We start from the raw sequence: 17,375 nt of genomic DNA on the forward strand, positions 1-17,375 counted from the left end.
TAACCATAGTCTGGCGGCCATTAATCATCGCAAGTGCCAAACCTCCGCAGAAATTGCTCGGCCGTCCCACATAAAAATTGTCGGCGAGGGTCTAAAAAATTATGTTACTGCGAATGTTTTCGATATTGGCGTTTGGCAACTTGACAAAAGATTTCAGCAACAGCAGCCGCTCTGCGCCTTTCCAAATCTCTTTTCGATATCTTATCGCCGGTGCCCTTCCTAAACGAATCTTGGCTCTTTTCAATTTTGGCAAAACGCTATGTACGTATGTACATATAAAACTATATATTTCTACCTACGACTATACTTAGTACCTACGTTTTAGAACGAACGTATAGAGTGTAGCCTAAAAATAATTGGTTAATTATGCAGAAAACATATTTTGATATTTAAAAAAGTCATAAGATCATTTGATTAGAATCATGATGAAATTTGGCAATGCTTAATTACATTAGTATAATGCTGTTTTCATTAAAACAAACTCTGGCGTTGCTAGATGAACGCAAATATCTTCAGTTTGCAACGTGATTTTCATCATGAGCTATGTATAAATATTTAAAATATAAATTTATCTATCAAAGACAGGACAGATTTTAACACTTTACCAACCGGTCACGCCAAATGGCGTCCTGAGCGCACCGAACGTTAGCTACCGCAGACTGAATATTCGAAAAATACTGTTATTAAATGTCATATATAGGTACATATGTGAAAATAATTACAGTGTGTTTTATAATATAGTGTTGAATATATATGTAGTTCCAAATTTACATATAATTTATTCTACGACCCTAATAAAAAATCGCGGAAGATAGTATTATAGAGGAAACTTATGCGGATAATGATTTAGATATTCCAAGTGACATGAAAATTATAGTGATAGTGATTCAGACTCCTTTGTTCATGAAATAAATTATGTTACTCATGAGCGATGAGGTAGATGAACAAAAAAATATTTAGAAGACGCTGTATCGAATTAGATTGGAGTAATAATGATACAACCAGATGTAGCCCGTCATTTGAAGGATTGTCAGGAGTAACTTTTACTGCTGATAACACGAGCCCCGAAGGAATCACTGAAAAATTTATTGGGTATGATGACAGATATCATAATCGGCACATATGGGGATGATGACAGATATCATTTCGGAGAAATAAATCAAATAATTGATCCGAAAAAATCCAAAATATGTGCAAACCAAGCCAAAACACATCTCTACATGAGGATAAGATCCCACGGCGTGGAAGATTGAATTTTCCCGTATATAACCACAGTAAGCTCACAAAGTACGGCTTTTTGATAAGAATAATGTGAATCAGTGTCAGGATCACAGAATAGAGAATATATAGAACGGCCGTTGCGTACAAATACGCATATAAAATTGAAACCGTTTGCAGCGCTAATTTGACTTGCGCGTCGAAAGGCTGAATTATTATCCGACAGGACCGTACTCGCATCCATAATATAATACATATACATTTTTATAAGAAAAAATATTTTAAATAAGAGTTTTATTATTATTATAATTATTCTAAAACAAAAAAAAAACAAATTTAACTTACATAATATCTAATATAAATTTTCGAAAAAAATATTATTGTAGATTGAATTTTGAAAAAATAATGTTGAGATCCGTCGCACACAGCGTGACAAGGCCGTATGACGTGAATGGACAGAGTTACGACTTGGACGGAGTTTATCTTTTACTGCGAACGCCGCTTTCATGTATTCTCTGTTCTGTGGTCAGGATACATATCAAAATTTAAAATATATTCAGGACCCGGAATTTCGTTACAATATTCAATATCACATCTAGCATCAGACAATCAATACAAACGGCACCATCTTTATATAGACAATTTTTATAACAGTATTGAAATGGCAAAAAAATATATTTAAAAAATAGAGTGTGTGGTATTATAAGAAAGAATCAAGTTTTACCAGAAAATATGAAAAAAGCAAAGATACGAATATTTTAAACCAAATATATATGATATGGGAAATATTGTTGAAACATGTATGTTTGATGAGAATCGCAAAATTTTGGATAGAGGACAAGAAATCATCAGAAACAGTGAGAGATTCAGAAATGGACTGTTCCTTCACTTCAGACAGTGACTGTCATCATGAGCTATGTATGAATGTTTAAAATATAAATTCAGCTATTAAAGACAGAACACACATTAATCAGAATTCAGGTTCCAATAGTTTCAGAAAAAGGGTCGTTTTTTAAGAGCATCGAGATATATGCTTCACCGGAAGACTAATACTACGATAAAAGGATATGGCGAAGACCGAATTCACATCAGTTTTTATTTTTGATATTCTACTGTATTCTTAGCTATAGTCTCAACAAAAACATACACACAAAGGCGATGCGTTAAAGTAGCAATAAATCGTAGGGCGTGTTCGTGCGGCCCGATTTTCAGCGTCGGCGTTTTATGTTTTCTCCAGCCCGGCCCTGCCCAGTCCCGGGCCGCATATTTATTTGCGGCATCGCCAAATTTGTTTTTCATATATTTTTATATCCGATTCTTGTACATGCATAAGGAGGTGTTGCCAGATGCCGCTCTCGGCCGCATATGGCGGCACCCGTGCCCGTTTCGAATAACTTATTGAATTTCGACTTTTGGAGGTCCACAGTAAGGGGGCGCCTTGAGGACACGTACGAACACACATCAAACGCTCGTCCGTTTTGTGGAAAATACCGCACGCGAGTCGACGTTTTCTTGCCCTTTGGTGCCCTTAAGGAGACATTTGATTTTATGTATTATAAAGAGCGTCTCATAAAAATGTATACAGGCAGGCATTAATATTAATAATGATGTGATATTTTTTAACTTTTAGAGTTATGGTTAAAAATAGCAACAAAGCCGATTATAAAAATCGATCTTTGATATTTTAGTTGTGTTGTCAATATCATGAATCAGTGCATAACGTGCGTTCGCCGATTGTATCCTGACCACTCAACGGTTATTTAGCCGCCAGTTCAACGTCAACTGTAATAATTCAGCGCTGTTAAGACATATTAATGGATTAAAGACTCTTATACTGTTCTTATACTTTTTTTATATTAAAAAAAAGTGTTTCAAGTCGAAAGTATTAGATTCCAAATCTAAGTATATTTCAAAAGGAAATGTTGTAATTACGTTATTTTCGCGCTATATACTATTGAATTTTTTGTAACGTTTTAGCAGCGCTGTCTTGCACTTGTAATTTGAGAACCGGTCAGTCATATTTTAACAACTTTGGCGATATGAATAATGCATTTGTGTCTTCTGGCTGCGAGCATTAGAATGCCCTAGAGAGTTGCGACCACGTCCCTTATTCTTGCCCGTCGCAGCCATGACGCCAGCGCTTGAAAACGCTCCTCTTGAACGAGACATTTAGCTTCTTAACGAGCTTGCCAAATACAAAGATGTTTTCGGCGATATTTATGACAAGCTAAAAAAAAGTACGTGGGTTGGTTTTGAATTTTTTTAAAAATGTTTATTGGTAAGTTTTTTAATGGTGGTTAGATTTATAATTTTTATTCATAAACATCGTCTATATTTGTGATTAACTAAACTAAAATGAAGATTGAAGTCAGCACATTGTACACATACTATTAAACAGTGCAATTACTGAAATAATAATGTGCATAAAATAGTACAAGCCGACTCGCTTCATAAAATATTTTATATTATAACTGTTTTAGTGCTCATTGAATTAAAGGTGAGAGATGTATTGACTTCATATATAATAATTTTGACGAATATATTTATCGATAATTTACTTAAACTAAATGTGAGAGGTGTTTTTAACATCGTCAACAATTTGAAGAGAAATGTTACAGTGTTGTAACGTTTCCAATATCAGAATTTAAGCATAAATTCCAAGCCTATCGATCCGGTAGTCTAGCTATTGGAGCTAATGCACACGGCCTTTATTCTTGTATATGTAATACATGTATGACACATGTATAGGTATACGCAAAATAGATTAGGTATGTCATTAGGGTAGCGTATTTCCTAAGAGAAATTTCGCCTAGCGGCGAAACTTTGTTAATATAAAAACCGACAGATGGTGGCGTTGTCGCAGCGCTTTGGAAAATTTATTTTCTATTTTCTCGCTGCGATGGAAAACTCTCGGCAGCTCAATACAACACAATGCACTGCAGTTTTCCACCGCAGAAAATTTGTATACATTTTCACCAGACGTGGTTTTTAATTTAAAAATATTTCTATGCGCGAGAGAGGGGCTTTTCGATTCATTGTAATGTAACTTTCGCTCTATTGTTATAAAATTATGTATTTCGTAATTGGCGCACGTTGAAATTAAACGTGCAATTCACGATGACACAAAATAATATTAAGTGGCAAACAATAATTCACGTGGTGGCCATTAGCAAGACTAATGACTGCTGCCTCTATTTTCGTACCCTACTAAAGACTCAAAATAATTATGCACACTCCACAGTAATAGTATATTACTAACTTAACGAACAATAAAGCGATATTTTTAATATTTACCATAAAATATTAAATTAAAAAAATATTGTGAAATAGCTGATTTTGTATAGATCAACGTAAAATGCCAGTGTATTAAGAAGATGGATGACTACTTAAGAAAACTGACATAAAATCTTCATATAGAGGTATCTACAAAATCTTTTCTGGATTTATAGAATCATGATATTGTATTCCACTTCACATGATTTCAAATTAAGATTGCTACGGATTAAAGTACTATACATATATGACTGTCAGATTTATCAATTGAACCATCGTTCCATTCAACAATTTGAATCACTTAAACGGAGAGAATAAATCGGAAAGCTAATATTGTATATTAGCTAAAATTAATAAAATAATTGTAAAAGCGGTCAAAAAGCTTTTAGCAAAATTTAAAAGTATTCAAAATTTTATTATACACCCATACCTCGCTATACGGCCGCTCTTTATACGGCCTTTCGCTATAACGGCCTTCTTCAATTAAGGCACGTTTTCGATTTACGGCCTAAAATGTTTCGCTATAACGGCAAAAAAACTTTTTTTCGATGTCGATTTTAAAAAAAAATTAAAAATAGATTTAATTTGCATAATTTTAAAATGAAAGGTGAAGCAGCTAGCACCGATGAGGCCGCATCTAAGGAATATCCCAACATTTTAAAGGGAATTATTGAAAGAGGTGGTCATAAACCTGAACAAGTGCTTAACGTAGACGAAACAGAGCTTTATTGGAAGCGAATGCCTGATTGCACGTACATTTCAAAAACCGAAAAATCTGCGCCTGGTTATAAGGTGTCTAAAGAACGATTAACTTTGCTACTTGGTGCAAATGCCGCGGGTGATTTTAAGCTAAAACCACTTTTAATATATTTGTCCGAAAATCCAAGGCCTCTTAAAAGACTAAATAAAAATCAATTACCCGTCATATGGAGATCCAACAAGAAAGCTTGGACGACTAAAGCTACTTTAGATGATTGGTTCAAAAATCACTTTTGCACAGAAGTGAAAAAATATTTGCGAGACAATAACTTAAGCAACAAGGCTTTGCTAATTTTGGATAATGCACCAGGGCATCCTACTAATTTATCCGAACTATCTGAAGATGTCATGATTGAGTACCTTCCGAAAAATACAACAGCTCTGATCCAATCAATGGATCAGGGTGTAATAGCCACTTTTAAGGCATATTGCCTACGCCGAATTTTCCGACAACTTATAAGGAAAACCGATGGTAAATCTTCAATTAAAACATTTTGGAAAAACTATAACATCAAGGATGCTGTTGACAGCATCAGTGAATCATGGAAGAAATTAAAATTAACAACAATTAATCATGTTTGGAAAAAAATATAGCCAGAATGTGTAAAAAGTACTGATGCAGAAGTTAATTGCCTTTCTGAAATTAGGCAAAACATTTTGGATCTAGCACATGATCTCGGCTTTGAAGGTTTGAACGAACGTGATGTGCTTGATCTACTTGAAGCTGATAGGGAACCCCTTTCATATAAGGAACGCATTCAGTTGCAAGCAGAACCGGCATTTGATGAAGAGACAGAGCCTTCAAACAGCTAACATCAAACAAATTATCAAAAGCTTTTTCCTATTTCGAACAAGGAATAAACATCTTCCTTGAAAACGATCCTGACGTCGAACGTAGCGCTAAAGTTTCTCGAGGAATTAACTCAGCCATTAGCTGTTATTAATCACTAAAGAACGAAAGAGACAAAAAGGCAAGACAAACAACGTTGGACAATTTTTTTAAGCCAGGCCCATCCTTACCAGCGAAAAATGAGAACGACAGTGATCTGCAGGTTACTATTTCTTAGATTAAAGCCATTTAAAAAAAAATTATGTATGTATTCATACACATATTTTATGTAACATGAAGTTGTTTCATTTTTGTTTATGGATTATTGTTGGTTTTTGGAGTCTGTTATTATTTTATGTACAAATGTATGTACTTGTTATGTATGTATTTTTGATTTAAATGAAATAAAAAGATAAAATGCATTTTAAATGATAAACCATGTTACATATTTAACAAATTTGGAACCGATCCCATTGAATTTGTATGAATTTGTATTAGAATAATTGATTCGTTATACGGCTTTTCGCTTTGCGGCCAAGTTTCGTGGAACGTATCTAGGCCGTAAAGCGAGGTATAGGTGTATTAAATTATTAGCATAGGTAAAAAACAGTTTTAGAGTGTTTTAAACGTCTATAAAAAGGGGTTTCTTTGTTAAAATGGGGCGCTACTGCGAGAAAATCTTTTTGTAGAAACTAGGAAGTATCTGTAATGAAGAATAAAAGTATCCGTCATAGATGCTTTGAGAAATGATAACGCTTGTATTTGGGATTGCCAACCAAACTAGCGGTCAATGACAATCTGATCCAAAACTAAGCCGTAACACCGAAAGGGGCGAAGAATAAAATTTCACATGGATGAGGCTGTGTATAAATACAAGAACAGTTTCTCTGACCCATCTACTAATATTTAGAACGAACTTCAATCTAGAGCAGGTTGACCTAATTTTAGAACATCGCAGAAGCCGCCGCTTCTCTCTTCGCACCCCCTTAGCCCAGCTCGAGGTCCGGAATCTAGAGTTGAATTAGCTTCAGTTACACATGGAGTCTACAAAGCATCCACGGAAACATATAAAAACAAAGTAAACAAAACAAAAGTAAACAGCTCTGAAGGTTAGGACAAAGTAATAGCAAAGACTTTGGTTTTGCCTTTAATCGTCAACATTGGTCAAAATGATCGAGGACTGAAAGGACGTTACACTTTTCCCATTTTTTAAGAACTTCATCTAGAACTTGGAATAAACGAGAGTTTAGCTAAACTCGTATTAAGCAGAGCTACGCCGAATCGATCAATATGACGCTTAAAAGCAACAGCTTCCTACTTCAACTGTTCAACCAGTTCTAGCAGATATTTGATATAACTTGTAGTACAACAGTTTGTAATTATAAAAAAAATAATGCACCATTAGGATTCGCACGTTTTTATATAATACAACATAATATTATCAGATTAGAATATATTCAATTTAGTATTAAAGATAAAATGAGAAATTAATACGATGTAATCCAGTAATCTATTTCTTATCCTATATCATCTGCAACAGGCGACAACGCCTCAATAAGTATAAGTTAGGACGAAGACCCATCATTGATTAGCTGAACCCGAATATTTTTCGGTGAGATTCGAACATATTTACCTCAAAATTGTCATACACATATAAAACACGAGCTTTATTAATAATAAACTGCATAAATATGTACATACTATGTATGTGTTGACATATATTATATATATAATAATATATATGTGATTGCTATATATGTTTGTATGAGAGAGCAAAGCTTAGAGTGTGTCTACGTATTCCCGGAGACCCGGAAAGCCCATATTCCCGGTTGCCAGGTTACCCCTCTTTTTACAGGGAGTTACCAGGGAGTTTAGCCCGGAGCGGGATGCATCCTCTGTCTATTCCCACCTAAACACGGGTACGTGCCCCATTTACACTCAAAAGCACCTATCTTATTATGCATTTCTATTATCGTTCGTTTTGATCTAACACTGTCGGGGTTTTTACTTATCCAGTTGCACAAGTAACTCTTAAGACAATTTACATTTTTGCTTTTGAAATAATCGCGTGGGTATTTAAAGAAAAAAAGTATAGGTTATATATAAATAGCTAAAAAGTGTCCATAATGTGGCCTGATTGTTTTTATTGTCAAACAATCTTTTTTTAGCTAGATTGGGGAGCAATGACAGATAGTTTTTAAAGTTGTAAGTGCATGTGAAGATCTAAAGAAAAATAGTTTTCACGCATGGAAAAAGACAGTAAAAATAAAATGAATGATTTACAACGAAATTCTTGGAAGAGAAAGCAATTCTTCCTGGGGCAATTTATGTGCGTCATTAATATTTAAATAATCATTATTATCATTAATCATTATTATTAAGATAATTTTCATTAACGTCATTAATCAGTAATAGATAAATAATTATCAATTTTACCTAAATAAATAAATAAAATAAATAATTAAAATTTTTATTTCTGGCAAAAAGTTTTTGCTCATTTGTGGTGTATTAAATTGTGTGTATATGTACATATGTGTTTAAAATATTTGAACTATTTAGTATAAACGTCATCATGACGCATTAGGGTAACTTGTTAATAAATAGCGGTCATTAGAAATTACAAGGAATGAGACAAAATAATTGCATTAAGCACTATATTATATTTATAAGAGAAAGCTATTAATTTTGAAAAGTTACGTATTGCATAAGGCCTGATTAAAGCAAAAGAAATAAGCAAAATTACAGTAATACAAATTTAAAAGGTGCAGAACAGTACATTTAAAAAAAATGCAATGCATTTAATGAAAATCTATTAATTTCGAGTTGTTATAGTTTTTTTCTAAGCTGGCAAATACAAATATATATATATAATATATGTATACTACAAAAGCTTAAATGGTATGAAAATTATTTATAATAGTTTTTACTATTTTTTTTTAAATTTTACCAATTTATTGGGAAGATAACTTTAAGTGTGATGTTGCATAATACAACATATGTTGTTTGAAAAGCCGCCATAGTTTGTATTACATTATAGGATGTTCTATGGAAATGCATCATGTGATTATAGGCAGAAGCGAATGGCCTACTTCTAGGACGACCCGACCAACGTGGGGTTGTTGAACCGAGCGAGATATTGCCTCCATCCCGGAACTCCATTTGCACTGCACTTAATAAAATATATATAAACAAGATTTCTAGTGGTGCGGTGTTTGCTAGCGTAAACTAATTACCTTCTCACTAACTATGAAAGTATTTATAATGCAATAAAACGGTGCACTATATTAAAAAATAACCACATTTTACTATCGCATAAATGGCTATATTATATAAAAAAATTCGCAGGAAATAAATTGGAAAATAACTATAGTTTAATTCAGAAATCACAATATATTTTGTCTATATTGATAAATAAGAAAGAGATGGGAATATTTGAGTTGTATTATCTATACTATAAAACAGATAATATACGTGTCAAGTTGAGGACTAGCGAGATATGACCGTATATGGTGCTCCTATTGCTTCGCATTCCGCAGTATTCAGTGCCCCGTGTAACGCTTTTTGCGATATTTTATTTTCATCGTATTACCTGTGGATATTTGTCTTGTTGTAAAACCCAGAAAAAAGAGACTACAGACTTCGAATTAATTGTAAATTATTTTGTTATCAAATTAGACAACGATTTTTTGTAGTATAACACTTTTTTTTCACAAAAATATAATAATGAAAGTGAGGCTGTAACTAAAGTCTGTTTACAGGTAGCTAATTTATTTATTAATTAAATCAGGCATTTGGTGTTGAGCACATTGTGAGTAACATCAATAGCCAATTTAATAGCCAAGGAAAATATATACCCTTACCCTTTTTTGACCGTCAACACCCAAGTTAAATTATAACAAGTGCACATTGCGAAATATCGAATATTTTGTATAAAATATGGGCTAGGTTAAAAATATTTTTGTAATACTAGAGCCGATGTAAAGAAGCGATGGCACTCAAGAGCACTGCAACGTAAACTTTAAGAACCACTGGCCTTATAAATATAAGCTGTTTATTCAAATTTGTTATATAGTATTTTTATATAAACGTATTCTTTATCATCATCAAGAAGCGACCACAATGATTTCGCTTATAAGGGCCATCCAAAGACATACGTATGCTTCAGAGGAGTGGTACGGATCTTGGTCTAGATAAGCCTTTTACTATGATGGAGCGTATAATGGACTTTATACTAGTTCCCACATCTATCAGTATTTGTGCAATTTATTTTAGTAGAACAGAGCAACGAAGATAGTTTTTTTAGACTATTAAGAAGTTTAGTTATTTTGTGAACCGAATTGAGGGCGGTGATGAAAATGGTCACCATAAATCCTTCGTATTAGGCAGATAAAGAAAACAGCATATATATTTAATTCAGACGAATCGTTGGCAACAAAATTTATGTAAAACGGTAGAAAAGTACAACAATATGGAAAACGGGTATCTATAGCACAGACGGCCGATACTGGGACGTTAGGGTAATGTATGTGTTTCCTGGCGTTCTTCGCTGCTGCGGCCGCAGTTGGCGCGTGTAAATAAACCATTTTCCATATTTCCAAACTACATGAATGAACCGAAAGATATATAATTTCGAGTTGGGTCAGATCCAGGCACCGGCGGTATTCAATGATAGGGGTGTAGCTGGCTCGCGGCCATATACGGGGGGAACAGACCCGAAACTGGGTCAGCGCCTAAACGTGCACTGCGACGACTCCATAATTTATTTGTGCAAGGACCCTTGAACCGCTCAGATACGCTCGACTTTTCACACCATTACTGGCTCTCGCTGCTACTTCTCGAAACTCCTCACCACTTCTCGCGGAGACTTACGTAATAAAACCAATTATGTGCGCCGAAAACAAACACGTCTGGAGGGGGTGGGTGAGGATGGGGAGGCGAAGGCGATGGGACGGGATAGACGGAAACAGAGATTATGGGGAAAATATGTCTGCCAATTTGAATATAGGCATTATGTTCCTAGCAACACATATAAAATAATCTAATAGCTCAAATAAAATCAGTGGAAAATAGGCTTAATTAAGAAAACTCTGTTCAATGAACATCTCTAGTATGATATGATGTACGTGATGAATTTAAAACATGTATATTGATGTTCTCAATCGAATATTCGAATTATTCCCCTTATTTTCAACTATATAAATATTCATTAAATTGCTCAAATATTTGTAAAATATTCGTTTAATAAAGTTAAAAAATCTTATGATAAAGCAATTATGTTAAAAAATGCTTTGTGAATAGTATTTCAGAAGTATTAACTATGACTGAAATTCTGCGAATTTAGCTGAATTATCTATCAAAAATTCACGTTCAATTGAAACATATTTGATTTTACAAAAAAAAAAATTCGTTTGTGTGGCGCATTTTTAAAAAATGTAGCAACACTGAGGATATAGTACCTAATTTTCAATATGAGAAGGGCTTGTAATTTTATATATAAAATAGCTAATGAGTGTTCGAATTCCGGACCCTCAACTTTTTGGGTTTTAAATATTACTTTTGCTTCGTTCTGATTTTAAAAAATATATTTTCAAATTTAATCGTTCAAATTAAACATTATTATTTAGGATTTTCAATGATAGTTTAAATGGTTCAATTTATAAAATACTGCTTAATATTTTAAATTCATTTAAAAATAGGTTTACAACTTGACTAAATATTTCCAGAAGAAAACATTTTATATTATTTACCGTTAGATTTGAAATTTAGATATTTAATGATAAATCTAAATATTGTACATCATTTAAGAATAGGTTTAAAACTTAGCTAGATATTGATAAATTAAACATTGTACGGTGAAATCTCAATATAGCGAAGCTCACGGAACCAATGAATATAATTCGGTATACTGAAAATTCGTTATATTGAATGTAAGGAAGATGATATATTTTTATTTTATTTTTAATTACCATATTACTACAGCATCAAAATAACCTCTTTTAAAACTAACAGATCGTTTTTTGTCCATTTTTAAGGATACTGTATGAAACACAATAAAATTTGTGAAAAAATGTTTTATAAAAATAGTTAGAGGGTCAGCGAAATACCTGTAATGTCACTTTTGAACACATCTGGCATACGCCAAGTCAAGGACGAACTGAATTCCGAGAAATATTGTGTCAATTTGCAACGTCATTCTTAAATTCGGATCAAAATATTTCTTTATACTAAATAGTAGTTATTTTGAAACTTTTTTGTTGAAAATGTTTTTTCAAGCGAAATTTTAAAAATTCGCTAAAAACTATAACTTTAATTTGCAAACATTCGCCAAAATTTAAGTACATATTTTTTCTGTATAGAGAAGCTAATACAAATCCACGTTATTTATATTATATTTTAAATCCCGTATAAACTAAACATATTTAAAAAAATATTTTTTTTAGAATTTAATGACTTTTATACATATTTTGATATGTATTTTACAATTTGAATCGATAAAATCAATTGCATCGTTCGTTTTCAAGCGCGCCAATACCCGGGACTCCCCAGCGTCAGACAGATTCGTCATTTGTCAAGCGCGCGCCGGGATACAGTTTAGTGCGATCACAGCATTTTTCTTACAAAGTGTTAGTTGAAGATGATTCAAAATGGTGTAGCACTTGGAATTATAAACATTATAAAAAAAGTTTAAATTATGAGTGTGCCAGAAAGTGTTTGGTTATATGAATAATATATAACGGCTATTCTAACAAAATTACTATTGACTTTCTAGGATCTAATATTAAAAGACAAACAGCAGTGATTTGGCAATTAAAGATATACATGCCAAAGTTAATTAAACATATTACAATGGTAGTAATAATGAAAAATCAACAAAAAATTACATTTTACCCACTATATAGTATCGTTTACAGTTAATTTTCAGAAGCAGTGAGAGATCTAATAACATATACTTATGGCAAACAATTAAAATACGACGTACAACTTATCAGTTTAAGAAGTGATGCCAATTTACGTGTTTAATCCTCTACTGTAACTTATGTCAATTTTGTTCTTTGGTTGTCGTTTAAATTTAATTTATGGATTATATTAGTAGTAATAATGTAATAAATTGATTTTAATTATTTTTCAGAAGCAATGATAGAATAATTTGATGGGGTATATGATGACAACTTAGAATTGGTATATATAAACAAAAAGTTGAAGTCACTGTCAGCAAGTATAATCTTTTTATGAAGAACATACTACATAAGTTTGATGTAACTGAATATATTGAATTTGGCTATTCCTAAAGAGGAATGATGGCACAGAAAAAAATTGATTAAAAACCATGACGTATACATACATATTTTGCCACATCGGAATTAAAAATAAGCCACTCTTAGATATTTTGGTTATCAATTATTCCAGGTATGCAATCACATATTTATAATCATTGTAAAATGTCGTCTATTAGATAACATCCAAGAAACTACACGTTTATAAGCTGTCTGTTGGCGTATGTAGCGTTCCCACTGCGACAGCGCCGATTTGATCGACATTAACTTTCAATCCTCATACATAACGCGTTTTAAACATTCCTGGTTTATTTGCAATTCTTAAAATCCAACGTATATGTGTATTACATCGGAAGCAATGATAATGTTTATGTATTATAAAAGGAAAAACTCACTTTTCGGCCTCGGAGCCCGGCGATGGGAATTCATAATTTGAAGATTTCATTACGAAGATTGTTTATCTAATTTAATCACTGTATTCTTCTTATCCTAAACACATTATGTATATATTTAATTTTCATGGTTATAACACACATAGTTAATTTGCAATCCGATTATTTATATTCAGTCAAATGACGAATTAATGAAAATTATTGTCGTGTAGCAAAATTTTGTTATTAAATAATAATTATTTAAAACTGTTGTCATGGTACTGTCGGGCATCTTGTTTTATATTTGAATGCTTATTTTTTATTGGTCGAAACAACAGAACGCATTACCGGCGGCTCGAAAATCAATCGGAGCGAATTCAATTTTTATTATTATTTATTATTATAATTTAATATATTTCCTTTGCTTACGTGTATTATTATACACTGTTCATACAAAGCGATACGATTTACAGAGTAGAGAATTGAACGGAGAATTTTTCATTTTAAGATATGCGCGTCCGGAAGCGACAGCTTAGAACAATTATATATAAGAAGACTAGCTGGCTAAGTTTATCTCCACCATGGAAAAAGCTAAAATAGCATCCATTTACAAAATTTAATTACAAAAAATATATAAAAATCTTTAATACTACAATTGCCTCTAACGTTTTAAAAGATAAAATGAAAAAAATAACTGTTAGAGAATTAGCTAATTTAACATTAATTAAATATTACGTTAATAATATAAGTAGCTCTTCCTCAGAAGTTTGTATATTATTATTATTTTTAAATTATTTCAGTCACAGTTGCGTCCGCAGATAGATTTCTTTCTCTATTAAGATTCATTAAAAAATACATTCGAAACAGTATGTCACAAATGCGTCTATAAAAAGTAACAATTTTAAATAATAATGCAAAAAGAGAAATGGATGCTTCAAATTTATTCGATGATTTTGCAGAAATGAAAATTAACGGAAATAATTTTTAATAGCATATAATATTATTTCATTTTGAGATGTTCTTTTGTTATTTATATTATTTTTTAATATATTATATTTTGTTGTTAAAATAAAAATGTGTCATTACTTAAAATTGTTTTGTGAGAGGGGTCCAAATAAAAGTCTGTGGGTTACCAAAACTTGAAGCTACGTAATATTTTAATAGAGTGTGCTGGGACCAATACTGTTACAATCATGCGATATGTGAACCAGGAAAATGATTGAATAATCAACTAATAAATATGGCAGTTAAAACAGTGAAGTACTTTGACACTATATTGGACGCGAAGTTGCGATGGAGCGAACGCGTGAATCATCACTATGAAAAAATGTATTGGCTTATTACATATGGTATGTATTACTAATTTTTTCATACTCTCATCTACATAATAAATAAGTGTATTATCCGCATTATGAGGAATTTTAGTCATTTTTAATACATCTACAATATCATTTATGTACAATACAAACAATAATGTCAAATCAAATACCTCAATTTCATTCGAAGTATTTTCTTTATATACTTAGCTATTTTTTCTAATTATTAAATAGTCTTAATGTTTTATCTATTATTTAAAATTATTTTAAAATCTAGAAAAACTGCACTATTTATTTTATTTTTATCATTATAATACACAGTGTCAATAGTTGATGAATCGAATATCTGTGCTTCTTTTTATTCATTAATTGATTAATGTTGAAAAAATAGTATATTATCTAATTGATAACAATATATTATTATCACATAAAACTGATAAGACTCGTATATATAAACATAATAGATAATTTTATAAAACAACGGTTCAGTGAAAAACTGGTTAGTCATATAACTCGCAGCCGGTAGGTGTGTTACATTTCTTTTTATAATTCGGGTAAGCGTTTTAAATAAAATCATTACACCGCAAATAAGCGTGAAAGTAGGTTAACAGATTAGTATACTTTCATTTTTGCGACGACAGACTATCACCTTCGATAGCTCAGTTGGTAGAGCGGTGGACTGTAGAAGTAAACACAGCTGTTATCCATAGGTCACTGGTTCAAATCCGGTTCGAAGGAATGTTTTTTTTTACTTTTTTATCTATTTAAAATTAATCTGTTTTCACTAATAATAGTAAGTAAAAATAAAACATCGTAATCAAGGAAATGACTAATATATTATATTAATGACAGTATATAAACACTAATTTATTTAATAAATTATAGCACACCTATTAATCATTTTAATACTTTAACCAATATTGTGTATTTTAAATTAATTAATAGAAAATAAATATAAATAGCTACATGTTATTGAAACATATAATACCGTTTCATATCTTTCAACTTTTTCACGAAACTTTGCGAGGAGTATGACTCAGCGCGGAAAAAATATGATATGATAAAGTTATTTTCAATACGGCCACGTTAGTGTAATAAATCAAATTTATGCAGAAAAATATCGTGTAATTCCGCATGAAAAATATGATATTTCTTTGGGCATACGAGATTTGAAAACCGAGACTCGTCTCGTGTTTTTCCTTCAAGAAATGCATTTCCATACGCCGCACGCGACGCTTCAGCCTAACGCGCTTCTACGTCTGAATATAAAAACATTTTATAAGTTGTCCTCAACCATTTCGAATAAAATTTTATGTAGAAAATATATTAGATTTTAATATATAAAGTGAAAATTTACAACTAGATATTTTCAACTTGGAAGCGACAAAAATATAAATAGTTTTGTAATAAAAAAAAAATATATTTATTTCAATCAAGTTTCAAAAGTGTCAAAAAATAAATTGGAATTTTCTGATTGATGTTATTTACAGTCGTTATAAAATTAAACATCAGTTTAATATATCCGTAAGTCTTCATTATTTATAGCTTATTAAAAATATGAAATACACTATTAAATTTAAAAAAATAATAATATTCATATAATGCTCTAAAATATTTTTTGTTGTGTTTTATAAAAACAGGCTATTTAAAATTCACTCAATAATCATGTGAAAAAATTATATGTATGTTATTATGTACCTATAGCTAAATTTGCAATCTCCGTAACCGGTACTTGACATTGACATTACTGTGATTTAATTTAATTTAATGAAATTAAATCATTGAATTGTCTGGAAACATATTCACTAGTGCGCTCATTTTCTTTACACGTTATTTTTAGATATTTGCTTACATTGTAATGCCTAATTTTACACAACAGTAAAGTGAACCAATTTAATAGCAAATTAATTTTAAATTCAGAGATTTAACAAACGTCAATTCAATAATCAAAGCTATTTAAAAAAAAAATTTGCATGACACTTTATCGTATCTTTATATGTCACCACGTATTCTAGATCATACTATTCCGAACTTGATCATGACACAACGATTAAAAATATAACGTCTACTCTTAATTAATGGTGCTAATAAACCAAAGAAAGAGAAAATTTTAAGCAAAGCATCTGAATAAAATTTTCTAGACACTCTCTTGCTCTAGAAAAATATTTTTTTTATTGCAAGATACAATTTGATATGATATAATTACGGGCTTACAATTGTCAATTACTTCTTGAAAAAATAATCATTGTAGAAGAAGCATTTCGTGGTTAAAGAACATTAGAAACTGGATAAGGATCGACACGGTTGAGTAGCTCTTCTACCTTGCGAGGAACGG

At 31.6% G+C, this 17,375-nt stretch overlaps 1 protein-coding gene and 1 non-coding gene across 2 annotated transcripts in view; one reads left to right on the top strand and one right to left on the bottom strand.

The window, feature by feature from the left end:
- Nucleotides 1–17,375, bottom strand: part of fid (class I SAM-dependent methyltransferase fire dancer) — a 46,941-nt gene that overhangs the window by 8,462 nt on the left and 21,104 nt on the right. The window lies entirely within an intron of this gene.
- On the top strand, nt 15,689–15,778 carry TRNAY-GUA (transfer RNA tyrosine (anticodon GUA)). Its single transcript is given in 2 exon segments — nt 15,689–15,725; nt 15,743–15,778. It is a non-coding gene; the product is annotated as a tRNA-Tyr (tRNA).

This window comes from Plectrocnemia conspersa, unplaced genomic scaffold (genome assembly GCF_051122295.1).
Source record: "Plectrocnemia conspersa isolate PC_06_02 unplaced genomic scaffold, ASM5112229v1 ptg000010l, whole genome shotgun sequence".
In the NCBI taxonomy this organism is placed as follows: domain Eukaryota; kingdom Metazoa; phylum Arthropoda; class Insecta; order Trichoptera; family Polycentropodidae; genus Plectrocnemia; species Plectrocnemia conspersa.